This window comes from Megascapheus bottae, unplaced genomic scaffold (genome assembly GCF_031878675.1).
Source record: "Megascapheus bottae isolate mThoBot1 unplaced genomic scaffold, mThoBot2.hap1 HAP1_SCAFFOLD_43, whole genome shotgun sequence".
In the NCBI taxonomy this organism is placed as follows: domain Eukaryota; kingdom Metazoa; phylum Chordata; class Mammalia; order Rodentia; family Geomyidae; genus Megascapheus; species Megascapheus bottae.
This window is the reverse complement of record NW_028327392.1, coordinates 2,018,035-2,032,185: the sequence shown is the minus strand read 5'-3', so window position 1 is coordinate 2,032,185 and position 14,151 is coordinate 2,018,035. Positions and strand designations below refer to the sequence as shown.

Sequence of the window (14,151 nt, the reverse complement as noted above, 5' to 3'; positions counted from 1 at the left end):
ACATTATATTCATAAGATAGAAGGTGCCTTACTTCACAAATATTGATACCCTTTCTCATGTCCTGTTTCCCATTTCCCTCCCCCCTCCCCTCTCACAACTTAATTTCCCCCTTTCCCTCTCCTATTTCAAATAACCACTTAAGCATATATAAAATATATCAGATAATAAGGTGAAGTATTATAACAATATGAGATAACCAAGGGACAGTAAAACAGATGAGAGATAACATAGTACATCAAGGACAACAATCACTCATTATATGGCTTTTGTTTCTACATCCTGGAGGTCCTTTCATTTAGCGTTATACCATATGGCTTTTTTTTCTGTGTTGATCTTTTGCTCAGTGGCAAGACATATGTATAAAGATTTTCTTTGAGCTAGGCACCAGGGACTTATGCCTGGAATCCTAGCTACTCAGGAAGCTGAGATCTGAGGATCAGATTGAAGACAGTAGTGGCAGCAAAGAATCAGAAATGGAGCTATGACTCAAGTGGTACAACGGTAGCCTTGATTGTAAAAAGGGAAAGGATAACATTTAGGCCCTATGTTTAAGCTTACTGTGTTAGAAAACAAGAGCAGGCAAGTTTGCATTTCAATGTAATCTGCTTTTTCGCCTTTCTGAAGTAAGCAGATTTAAAAACATAGAAAAGTGTTATTAGTGAAGAGACTAATTCTCAGCAGTGCTATTAATTGGAACAAAAGAAAAGATCATGAGAAAGAACATGTATAGGAATTTAGGGTTATGTGCTTTCTTCAGCAATAGATATTTGAATATCATAAGTAAAGGACTGTGATTAGCTGAAGATACCTGAGGCTAGTTTTATAGACTCTGGGTCAGAAAGGTCAAGTATTTATTTTTTCTTTTAATTGTAACACAGCATTTCACAGAAAAATTCTGAAGCAATGAATAGTCATGAATATAAAGATTAAAAACTAGTCATAGAAACTGTCACCATACAAAAAGTTTCAAAATTATCTCCTAGACTTCCATAACAAGTTAGATTGCTCATGTCTTTGAATATTAATATTAATATGTTCAGATAATTCCTCCCTAAATACAAGTACCTATGTGCAGATATGATCATACAATCTATCATCTATGAGTCTGTCTTTTCTATCTGTCATTTATGTACTTCCTGGTATTGGAATTGGGGCTTGAACTCATGACTTGTCCTTCTGTTTTGCTTTTATTCCCAATAAATTCCTGGTTGAACTATGCACCCTAGCTATCACTCTGTGTGTCAGGAAGTTGTGACTGGACATAGGTGTTTGGATTCCTGGTCAATGGCTCTACATCTTAAAAAGACATACTGGCCATACAAGTCGTGTATCAGCCCCTGTATTCATGATCTTTCATGTCATATACATGTTTCTCACATTTTCCTGTCCCATTCCTGCTAAGAGAGGAAGTTCAAGCATCTTGTCAGAATGTGATCTCCACATCTCCCACTGGCTCATTGTTCATCCCATTATTCTGCAGACTCCTTGCTTAGTTCTTTTGAAGAAGTGTGCTGCTCAGTCCTCTGAGGCTGAAGAGCTAAGGATACAAACTCCAGTGAAGGCACGAGGGCAAGGTAAGTAGTCCAGTTTACTTCTAAAAAGACATTTAACTGAAATTTTCTCAACAGATTTACTGTTACGTTAAATGGTCAATCAAAATGATAGCTAATAAAGGTAAGCTTAGAAGTAGATCCACAGAATAATTAAAGTAGTACACTGCATTTGCCTTTTTCATTACAGGTCAAAAGTGACCTTGTGAATTGATAATTTTTTAAGTCATCAAGCTCTCTGAATAGGATCAGTGGAGCAAGCCACAGAATGGGGCTTCGTAATGAGTTTCACTATCCACTCCTGCTCCTGGCCCTACTGTTTACTTTTTTTTTGCCAGTGCTGGGCTTGAGCTCAGGGCCTAAGCACTGTCCTTGGATTTTCTCAAGGCTAGAACTCTATCACTCGAGTCTCAGTACCATTTCTGGCTTTGATCTATGTATGTGTTACTGAGGAATCGAACCAGGGTCTTCACGCAAGCTAGGCAAGCACTCTACCACTATGCCAAACTCCTGCCCCCCCTACTGTTTCTTTTTATCCTTTTGTTTCAATTGCACCCAATAAATTAGCCACCAAAATGGTTCCATGCACTTATCTTGGGTAAGCTTCTGTATATATTCAAGTGATGAAGATCTGGGTCACTGAAGTAATTCCTGCTAGGCCCAGGAGCATGGCCTAGTGGTAGCCTCTTGCCTTGCTTGCATGAGGTCTTGGGTTCGATTCCTCAGGACCCCATACACAAAAAATGCTGGAAGTGGTGCTGTGGCTCAAGTGGTATTGCTCTAGCCTTGAGAAAGCCAAAGGTCAGTGTTCAGGCCCTGAATTCAAGTCCCAGGACTGGCAAAAAAAATTTGCTCTTGGTTACTTTGAATACTTGAGGATTTGCACTTTTGCTCTTTAAGGATCAAATTTTCTTTTGCTCTAAATACCATGATTTATCTGATTTTAGTAGGTGAGACTGATAAAAGATAATGGTTTTCTCGGCAGGACATGACTCAGTCTAATGCAGCAGAAGGGCAAGACATATGTGAGAGAACATAACCTTTGGTATGTTCATTATTTACATTCTATCTTCTCCTATAAGGGGTCTTTGTATTTTCAATAATATAGCCAAAGGAATTTATATCCCAGGTTACTCTAAACAATCAGTGGGACAAAGCATTAAGTGCTCTATAATTCATTTCATAAGTATGAATATTGGGACACTCCTTAGAAATGTCAATATCTTATATTCAATATGATACTTAGAGTTACACTCAAAATGGATGATTATGAATTGTGCTTCTGATAATAAATATGCCTCATGTAGATGGGCACGGTGTCTCATGCCTATAGTCCTACCTAGTCAGGAGGCTGAGATCTGAGGATCAGGATTCAAAGCCAGCCCTGGCCCTAATGTCCATAAGACACTGATCTCCAATTAACCACCAGAAAAATGGAGGTGGTGCTGTGGTTCAAGGGGTAGGGCAGTAGCCTTGGGCTGAGGAGCTCAAGGAAACACCAGGCCCAGAATTCAGGTCCTACATCCAAGAAAAATTAAAAAAAAATAAGTAAATATGGCTCATGTGATAAAAGTTTAAATCCCAATCAAGACTAAGCATTCTGAATTGTGAATCCTATTTTGTTACTAACTCTTAGCTTCTTTCGAATTTGATAATTCTCAGAGGTTTCAAATTCATAATTTCATATTAAAATCATTAGTGCCAAAGATTTGGACAGAAATATATCGTGTGCTGTGCTGTGAACTTCAGTATGTGGATTGAGCGAGTGAAGAATCTGACATAATCTAACCAGTTGTGTCTGAGTGGTGTTTGAGAAGGGTGTTTAATATCACAAAAAAACAGAATATTTCATTTTAATGAATTGGATCAGAAAATAAAATCAAATGTTTATTGGCTAATTTAAATATAGCTCAGCATAGATTCACATTGGATATTTTGCTTTGAATACACACAGATTAAAGAACCAATAGGCATGATAACCAAATGGAAGAAAGCCCAGGAACCCATATATACAATAGGAACTTAGGAATCATAGCTTCATGCCATGTTAAAATTGTGTTATATATTCAAAACTGAATCAGTTTCCATTTCTAAATATTAACCTATGGAGACACCATCGGTGAACAAACTACGCATGTTTGCATTGTATTGACATGATGGACAGGTATCTGTGAGCAAAGAATTTTAGCTCTAGCACCCCTTCCAATGAAGATGTTGAGAAAGATTTAAATTTCCTTTGTTCCTGAGATGGAAGCCAGAAGGTGGAAAAGTCCCTATTCAGACAACGGATTTCCTAATGAGACCTTGATCCTCCATGGAAAGAAAGCTGAGAGACAAGTGAATCTCTAGGAGGATCATTGTCCAGGGAGACGAGCAGAGCATGCCTAGGTTCATCATTTTACCCTGACAGTCAGGGGTTGGGCAGTTGTCAGCTAGAAAGATACCCATTATCCTGGTGTTTACGTTGTAATCAATTGGAAAAAAGTCCAAGACTCATTTTTCACACTTAACAAATAACTGTTCTTATGCCAGACTCAAAGGAACATAGGCTCAATGGTGTTCCTCATTTGTCATAATCAGTAGAAACCTTGGGCTCCCCTAGCAGAGATTTACAACAGAACAAACCGAGATACATAAGGCCATATGGTATGATACTAAATGAAAGGACCTCCGGGATATAGAAACAAAAGCCATATAATGAGTGATTGATATCCTTAACGTGCTATGTTATCTCTCATCTCTTATGCTGTTCCAGGCTTATCTCATATTGTTACAGTTTTTCAGCTTGTTGTCTGATATACTGTACATATGCTTATCTGGTTATTTGGAATAGGGTAAGGAAAGGGGAAAAACAAGATGAGGGGCAGAGCGGAGGGAGGGAAATGGGGACCAAGACATAAGAAAGGGTATCAATGTTTGTGAAGTAATGCACCTTCTATCTGGTGAATATAATGTAACATTTCTAATAATTACAGTAAAAATATATGAAAAGAAAAGAAATAGCTCTTCTTACCAGATATTTCTCCTTTAGATAATCAAGAGCCTGGGATTTGGTAGGTCCATGTTCAAAGCCAACCCATCACGAAAGTCTGGGAGACTCCCTGTTCACAATAAGTAGCATTAAAGGAGGCAGGCAGTGTGCCTTATGAGATGAGGTCAAAGCCAGACATGGTGTAGAAAGTTGAGCAAGAGTTAAGAGAAGCCCTAAGTTTAAAAGTTGAAATCGAGAGGGGGGAGGGGGGAGAGAGAGAGAGAGAGAGAGAGAGAGAGAGAGAGAGACAGAGACAGAGACAGAGACAGAGAGACAGAGAGACAGAGAGACAGAGAGACAGAGAGAGCACAAGCAGAAAGAAATTGTCCTTTTAATTTCTTTAAGCTTATTATACCTTTTTTCTTCCTAAGGGAAAGTTTACATTGTGGTAAAACTTTCAGTATTTAGAACTAACACACTGAATAAAATTCCATTGAGTTTTCTTGTCAGTGAAAGCTTTTTCTTAATGTATAGATCAATATGCTCTTGTGTCCTTGTGCATCTAGGAAAATACTCTTTCTTTTTCTATTGCTGTTGATCCTAGGCCTTTAATTGAGGGCCTGGGCACTGAGATGTTTTTCTTTTGTTTCTTCTTTCTTTTTTCTGTGCCAGTTCCAAGGCTTGTACTCATAACTGGGGCCCCGACCTCAGGCCCCAGGACTTACCAAAAAAAAAAAAAAGAAAGAAAGAAAGAAAGAAAGAAAGAAAGAAAGAAAGAAAGAACAAAAGAAAGAGGCATTGTCCTTGCATTTTCACAGGCTAGTGCTCTACCACTTAAGGCACAGCACCACTTTCAGCTTTTTCTATGTATGTGGTACCTAGGAATTGAACCCAGAGTTTCGTGCATGCTAGGCAAACACTCTACCACTAGGCCATGCTTCCAGCCCACTGAGGTGATTTTACTCTTGGTTACCACTCACCCATTTGAGCCACCACTCTACTACTGAATATTTGAAGGTTTATTAGAGATAAGTCTGTTAGGCTTTGATTCCTAAGCAGATTTCAAATATGGATTCTGAGATCTTAGCCTCCTGAGAAGTTAAGATTACAGATGCAACTAGTAGAGCCCAGCTGACCATTACCTTTCTTTTGCTTAATTCAGTATTAGGATCCTTCTTATCATACAAATATCATCTTTTGATACATAAGCAAATTCTCTCCTGGAAAGTGTTTCTGTATTCTATTACTATCCTAGTGAAAATATTAGTACTTTAAAAAATATGTATTTGATACCCCATCCTCCATAGCTTATGGGATGTGCAAGGTTGCTTTCTGTGTTCTTGAGTTAATTGCTTGCTGAAATATTCCCACCAGCCATACTTCTGTATATCTGTAAGGTTTTTCTATAGTCACAAGCTTGAATGACATGAACAATGACCTGACAACAACCATGGCTGCAACAACAGTGGTTTCACATGAAAATCAGAAGAAAAGAGCTCAGTGATAAAGACACTGAAAACAACAAAGTTAATTTTTTACGAATTCAAACATTTTCACTTAATTAATTTTGAATACTAATTAAGGAATTGTAGCCATGACTTATAGCTGAAATAGGATCTTTACATCTTTATCTTATGTATTTGCTTTTTTAATTTTTCCTCTAACCTTTAAGAAGAAGAAAGAACTCCAGGTCTGGTAATGAATAATTATCTCATTTGTATATTTGATGTATGGGATTGAATGTATTTTCTGAAATACATATACATTTTCAAATACTGTTATTAAATTTATAGATCACACACCAAATAAATGGAGCAGATGATTCTAATGTCTTCTCTCAGTTGTCTGAATTGGTCTCAGAAGAGTCTGCCTTGCCTCATTATGAGCATTTCTCCATGTAAAATACCACTGAATACCTCTAAGTTCTTTTTGTCTTCCCCCAGTTCTGGGGCTTGAACTGAGACTCAAACTGTGTCCCTGAGCCTTCTTTGCTCAAAGATAGGGATCTACCCCTTGAGGCACAGCCCGTAGCTGTCTTTCTCTGAGTATTTTACGGGAGATGAGAGTCTTATGGACCTTCTTGCAGCAGCACCCTTCTCCTCTGTACTCTCCCATCCTCACTGAGGATCATACCGCTTCCACCTACAATACTGCAAGAACCATAGGTGCCTTTCACATTCACGACAACTCCAGAGACCATGGTAAGTTTTGTAAATGCTAATCCCATATTTAGTGTACACCAGATCTTTTCAAGCAACATGGCCACAATGTTATAGCTCTCACTTCTCTGTCCCCAGGAGCTCCAACTCAGTAACTTTTGTGAAGCACAAAAACAATTGAAACTCTCTTAGACTCCAGAAAGATGTGCACTGAACCCAGAGAATGAAGCAGGAAATCGCCCCACTCACACACCTATGCACATATCTCTGTAGATGCCTTCACAACTCTGGCACCTTATTCTTCCCACATTATTTTCATGCTACAAAGAGTTAAAAGAAGTGATTTTTCCTATTTGGTTCCTCATTTCTAACCCCTATGCTTTTCACAATCTCACAAAAAAAGTCTAATTGGAACAAGGAGAAAAGACATTTCTATTTATATGATGCTAATACAAATGCATAGCCAGACGATGACATAACTTCTATAAGGCCCCAGAGTTCCTTCCAAAAGCTCTGCCCTTTACAACCAACCCCAAGGGTAAGGACCACCAGTTGGGGCAGCCGTCTAGGGGTTCACAAATCTAGCCGTTCTCTATTCAGCCACTAAATTTCAATAGTCATAAATCATACATATTGACTCACTCGTCTTTAACCTTGAAATGAGAAAAGAAACTTATAAATCCCCAGTTAATTTCTGCACAGAAAGCCTACATCAACTGTGAAATAATTCAGAGAACTGAGATGTACAGAGTTCCTACAAAACATAAACTCCTCTCTTTTTTTAAATATAAATATGATCGTGAGTCACTGGGTTTGAGAACGTGCCTTTGCTAAATTTGATCTTGAACCTGAATGCTTTTCACAGAAGCCTTTAATTCAGTTATTTGAAAGGAATTAAATCTTTCCAGCATGCCTCATGCTTAGTATCTTTTAATATTTCCTTCATTATTCATAAAAGACACAGAAATGTACTCAATGCTTCATAAAAAGACCGTTGGTTCAAATCATAGGTAAAAATGCATAAAAGGCAGAATAAATAAGACCTTCATTTGTTAAGGAAAAGAAAAGACCCTCAAAAGGAAATTCGGCTGCAAAACTGCCACGTTTGACCCCACTATGTTTTAGAGGCACTGCATAAAAATGAGCAGAATCATCAAATGCACATTTTTTCTTACAAAAGTATTTTTTAATAAATTGATGTATTTCAATGTTATAACATGATAGTCCAATGTAGCAAAAGTGAAGACGCTTGGTACTTTTACAGAAACACTCTGACAGGACAGTGGCATCTGTGGAGATTCTTGACAGCTGAGCACCTTCCTACATGAAGACTTGCGCGTATCAGTGTAGGGAATGAGCGGACCATGAAAATCTAACAATTAAGCTGCACCCTCAAACCACAATAAAGAGAAGGGGGATACAAAACAGTATGGCTAATTTGCTAAAGAAAACGAGTCTTTTAAACAGGTCATTTAAGGAAAAAATAGTGTTAAAATCACAGGGCATCTTACTGAAATGAAGCTGTAAAAAGACAGATTAGAACCCTGAAACAGGGAATGCTGCTACCACTGTGTGATGGAAGTGGTCAAGGAAGACAGCCACGCAGCTGTCCTTGGTGCTGACCAAAGCCAGAAATCCCTGCTCTGCACCAATGCTGGTGATGGGTCATCTATGCTATTGCTGGCGGTCAGAGCGACAGTTGGCTGGAGTTCTGGCATCAAGTGGCGGTGCTCTCAGATTGTACCACCACCTGCTCTTCCACAAGCCACACTTGCCAAAGTTGATGTCCCCCGCCCCCCACAAAGTGTCTTTAAAAGAAATAGGAGAAACTAGAATCATCTGACTTGTAACACTATTATTATGTTCAAACCACCAGGAGAAATGTGGTTTACTTGGTTACAACTATAAAAACTTCATCTGAACCTGATTACATGTACATTAATGATCAGATTTTTAACATGAACTTTTCTAAAGGACGAGTCCAGGTAGAAATAACAAGAGTCGTTTTGAAGCTTTAGGGGCAATTTGAACTGTAGAGCAGGACTGAACTGAGATTGTCTTGATCTTCAGTTACAACTAGATTGTAAGCAGTCACATGTCTAAAGTTTTATCTGCTGACTGTCAGTAAGATAATTGGCCTTATGCCACTGATTTTCCCCCCTACTGGGGCTCTTCTCATTATTTCTAAGCTGCAAATGCTGCAGATGAAAACAGCTACAGGGAAGTACCCATCAAGTCACCAATGTGCATTCTAAATAAGCAGGCACAGAATGAGACATTCATGGCTACTTAGGAATATCTAACCAAGGCAGGTTACTCCTCTGAGGCAGTAGCCCAGGTTTCAAACACGTGTACTTCAGAAGCTGTGATCCAGACTATTTAAAAAGCCCAAGCTGACAGCATTAAATACTTCTTACTGATCAGGTTTGGGTGTTAGGATTCTGTGCACAGTAAACAACTTACTGCTAGAGCCAGACTCCATCTACAAGCAGAACTAAGTCAATATTTCACTGAAGTCATATGTTCCTCCATCGCTATCACATCTCTTAAAACAAGTGCTCTGCCTGCAACAGAACTGACATTGATCTGTCACGCTTTCCTTGCTGGATACAGATATAAAACAGTCAGAAAGCATAAAGTAGCGTCATTTTCCTCAGGCATATGCTTAGAACCCAAGGTTTATTTTCCCTATCAACAGGTTGTGCTTAAGTTGATAAAAATCAGCTTATGGGAAAGTTAAAACTGTGGTTAACTAAAAGTTATTATGTTCACATAGACAGCAAACACTACAATCCAAACATTTAAATAAATGAAAAAAGTCAAAACCAAGAACATAAGGATATATAATGCTGAAGTCACTGCCTTGCATCATTTTTCTTCTTTCCAATATTTTATGTAGGACAGTCATTCGGTGAATATTCATTCATCAAACAAGACATGAAATGACTTTGCTATTACACACAAAGGACTCACTGGAAGCAGACAAAAGCAGTTGCTGTCTTGCTAAGCAGGCCTGTTCTGTGGTAACCACTTCAATCTCAAAAGAGTATGTTAGTTTCAGAGACATACATTTGCTGGGATAGAAAAAGATGAAGTTAAAGACATATAAATATGATTTTTTTCCAACAAGGACTCAGTAAGAATAAGCTTTCTATTACAAGGGGAGATTACCCCATCACTAACAATCCTGACATTTTTTTCTGGTATGGAACCTAAAAAGTATGAAATACCAAGGAGTATGAAATACCTTTCTGGTGTGTTTCATTAGCTATGATTTTGAGGATTAATATAAAAGGTAGTCTGAAGAGTTAAAAGCAGTTGATGTCAATTCACACTGCTGCACAGAAGGCTACTATTTAGTCTATTCCTACCCCATCAAGGAAATCTTTTGTGGGGAAGAAATTATTAGCTATTAAAAATGGAGTCCCTTTCCTAACACATGTACAAAAACACTCGTCAGTTACAAGAATGTCTTCAATGGAAATCATCTGAATTTTTGAATCAAAGGCATCCAAGCTAGGCAGGTAGACAGGAGAATATCACTCAGCCTAGGTGGACGGATATTTGGGATGAAAGCCACTGCCCCACGGGCACCTGGGAGATAGGCTCCTCGGAACAGGAAGGGTGTGAGGAGGTCCTGGCTGGACTCCTCCGTGCCCGGGGCCCACCATGTGCTCCTATGTATCAAGCCAGTCTGGTTCTCTGCATCGGATTGCCCAAAATGCTAAAATACAAACCTAAAGGACAATTCTTAAGCAGGTGTTGGAAACTCTGTGTAGGAACTTTTTGTGTCTATTGTTTATGCCATTGCTCTGGCAATTGTCAGGAAGTGTATGAAGATTACCTGCCTCATTTTTTTTGCCAGTCCTGGGCTTGAGCTCAGGGCCTGAGCACTGTCCTTGGGCTTTCTCAAGGCTAGAGCTCTACCAGTTGAGCCTAAGCACCACTTCCGACTTTTTTCTATATGTGGTACTGAGGAATCGAACCCGGGTCTCCATGCATGCAAGGCAAGCACTTTAATCACTAGGCCAAACTCCCGGCCCACCTGCCTCATTTTTTAAATATATTTTTATTGTAATTAATAAAAGGGTTACATGATATTTGCCAGATAGAAGGTGCATTAATTCACATACATTGATACCCTTTCACATGTCTTGGTACCCATTACCCTCCCCCCACCCCCCATCTTGTTTTTCCCCCTTCACTATCAAATTTCAAATAACCAAATACAAATAAATTCAATATATCAGATAACAAAGTGAGATACTGTAACAATATGAGATAACCAAGGGACAGCAAAGGATATGAGAGATAACATAGCACATTAAGGACAACAGTCATTCATTATATTACCTGCCTCATTTTTGAAGATGAATATTTTCTTCTTTTACAGTGGCAGAAGTCCATGCAAGATCTGTAAACAGCGATACAAAATACTGTAAACACAACTTAACAGAGCTTGTATAAAACAGAAGTAAATCCAAATTTACAAGTGGGTAAAAAACCAGAGAGTATCTTGCTTCATAGAAAGTTCTCCCTCCTGCGCCAAGGGATAGATAGATAGATATAGTGTGTGTGTGTGTGTGTGTGTGTGTGTGTGTGTGTGTGTGTGTGTGTGTGTGTATGTATTTGTGTGTGTGTATCTATCTATCTATATATATATCCTTTTTTTAAGATTACAAATATAATCCTGAGCTGAAAAACTGGGATTGGGGGAGAGCCATCTTTGCATACAAAGTACCCAAAGGATGCTTACTCTGTTTTCTTTTCTCTAATGATGTTCAACTGCCGGAGACAGTTCCAAAGGTGACTTTGGGAGACATTTATAGCTTAGTGTGGTGTCAGGATCTGGCGCCTGCAGCAGCATTTTTCATCGTGGCAGATGCAGCAGCATCCTCCACTTCTTCCAGCTCATCTGGAGCTCTTGGCTGACACTGGACTGCAGGGCTGCAGGAGTGAGCCACTCCTTTGGGAGGCAACTCTGGAGAAAGGGTATACGGGAACTGAAGTAGGCAAGTCGATTGATCCATCCAGGAATCTCTTTCCCACAAAGAATCTCTGATAAAGCTGAAGAAAAACGATTGCAGTTTTTATGTCTTCAATGACAGGCATTGCCTTTATATCCTTTTCCCAGTTCCTCTACTATTTTTTCTATATCATCTTCTAGGAAATCAGTGCTCCCTAAAACAACAGTTAAATTTACATGTTTCTCCTAGTTCAGAAGCATTTCCTGGGGAAACTTCAAATACTCCAGAAAAAGAGTAAGGACGGCCACCACGAGCAGATTCTCTGCCCTACATGTCAATTCCTGAATGGAACACTCCAGTCCAATAGATGCGGTGCATTCGTTCATCCAGTATGCTTCCTACACGTGGAGCACAGCTAACTGGTCTACCCTCATTCTCACCTCGGCTCTTTCTCCTCCCACTGCTCTGGGTCCGCAGGGCGGGGCCGCTTCCACCTGGTGGTCCTCTCCGGTGCCTGGGGTGGGCACTAAGCGTCCAGCCCGACCCACAGCCACCAAGGCGGGGCATCGGGAAGCTGGGCCGCTCAGGGGCCGCCGATGGGAGCCTGTGGAAGGCCGGGGTCGGGCCGCGGGCTACCCACTCAGGCTCAGGTGCCTCCTCTTGGCAGCAGACCAGTGGGGAAAGGCAGAGCCTGAGCGAGGGCGGGCACCGGGCCCCGCCTTGCAGCCAAGATTCAGCCTGCCTGAGCTGGGGTTCTGGGACTCCATACCTGGGGACCTAAAACTCCAACGCACTTTTTTAAAAACAGGGCTTCTTGGCCGAGGGCTCGTATGAATGCACTGTAATGTAAGCTGCCCGAAACACTTGCAGGATGGCTTTCTGCACAATCTGTTTGCTGGCACTCTGCAGCTTCGCCCCTTCAGGCTCATTTCCAGGATTCTCACCTAGACAAAGGTATGAAAGGTAGGGGAGGAGAAAAAAAAACATAAGTTATGAACTATGACCGGGAGGGGTAAATGTCAAGGGTGGAAAGAAGAATTGAGACTGTGTACACACACACACACACACACACACACACACACACACACACACAAACACACTGGAATTTTATATATCCTTCAGAAAGAATGGAATTGCATCATTTGCAAAGAAATGGAACAACCTGGAAAAGAAAATCATTTTAAGTGAAATAAGCCAAGCTCAGAAAGAGAAAACATTGCACATGTGGAAACTAGAATTAATTTAGATAGAGCAAATAAGTAATCACAACTCCTTAAAGATAATAAAAATGAAGTTTTAAAAAGAATTGAGATCATAAGGTATTAGAATAACATAATTACAGTAAAGGGCCCTCTATAGCACCTCTGCACCTTTCTCTTCTTCTCCAACAAAATCTCCATTCCATTTGACCCTTAATGTGATCCAATTCATATTCTCACTATCCCAGAATCCTCAGCTGTCAGGGGAGGCCCCAAGACAGTCCTAACCATTAAAGTCCTTTGGGGAAGCGTTTAGGATGGGGACAAACTTGTGCAGTATGGCCATTTTCACCTTCCCATTCTTCCTTACTGCGTGGGATGCAGACGTGTGGAATGTGTGGCTGGGTATTCAGCCATCTTATAGGGAGCATGGAGATGAATGTCTGGGGGGGTGGGGGAAGAAAGTGCCCAGTTTCAAAAGCATCAGTGAACATCTCCATTCACCCGGGACCATGAATGTGGAGACAAGAAAACCCTTTTTGTTTAATCCACCATTGGTCTGAGGTTATGTTATCTTTAGCCAAACATATGCCTAACATATATAGTAATTTCCTGGGGCTAGAGAAAAATAATCACTGAGTCCTTATCAAGCCCGATTCTCCTCCCACAGCGTCATCACAAGGACTGAAGATGTTCATTCAAAGCCGTCCACCACCGTTGAGAATGCACAGAAAGCTCCACATGGTAAGCAGGTTAGGCCCATGGTCCCTTTGCTCTCTGGAATACTTGTTCAACTCTGCTAGCCTGGAGTTAGCTGGAGATGACATGTATAATGAGTGCTTATGGCTTTGCTCCAATAACAATGTATTTGCAATAATAATAATAAAACAAGGTTGTGGGTAGATTTGGTCTATAGGAGTTTTCTAACTAGAAGTCCACTCAACACTTCTTTCTTTTCCTTAGTTAAAAACAATTCTTACTTTTATCTGGGTCACTATATAACTAGATATGGCTAAACTATGATCAATGAAGTAGGAATATTCAGTGACAAATTCTGTAAAAAGATTTAAGAGAGAACAGGCAGAATAGATAAGGCCTTTGCCATCTTCCTATCTGGCTGCCTGTAACTCTGATCTGATGGTCATGATGACGAGGGTGATCACCAGTAGGAACAGTAATTAAGAACCCAAAGGGAGGCCACCCCTCTCGTGACCCTTTCATTCCCTGCAATATGCTCCTCATCTACCCTGAGACAAGCTGGCCAACAGATATCCCACTGGAGCCAAAAGGATGTAAAAAAAAAA

General features: G+C 40.1%; 1 pseudogene; it reads right to left on the bottom strand.

The window, feature by feature from the left end:
• Window positions 1–10,473: 10,473 nt before the first annotated feature.
• On the bottom strand, window positions 10,474–12,082 carry LOC150039994 (deubiquitinase DESI2 pseudogene; annotated as a pseudogene).
• Between the last annotated feature and the right edge of the window lie 2,069 nt (window positions 12,083–14,151).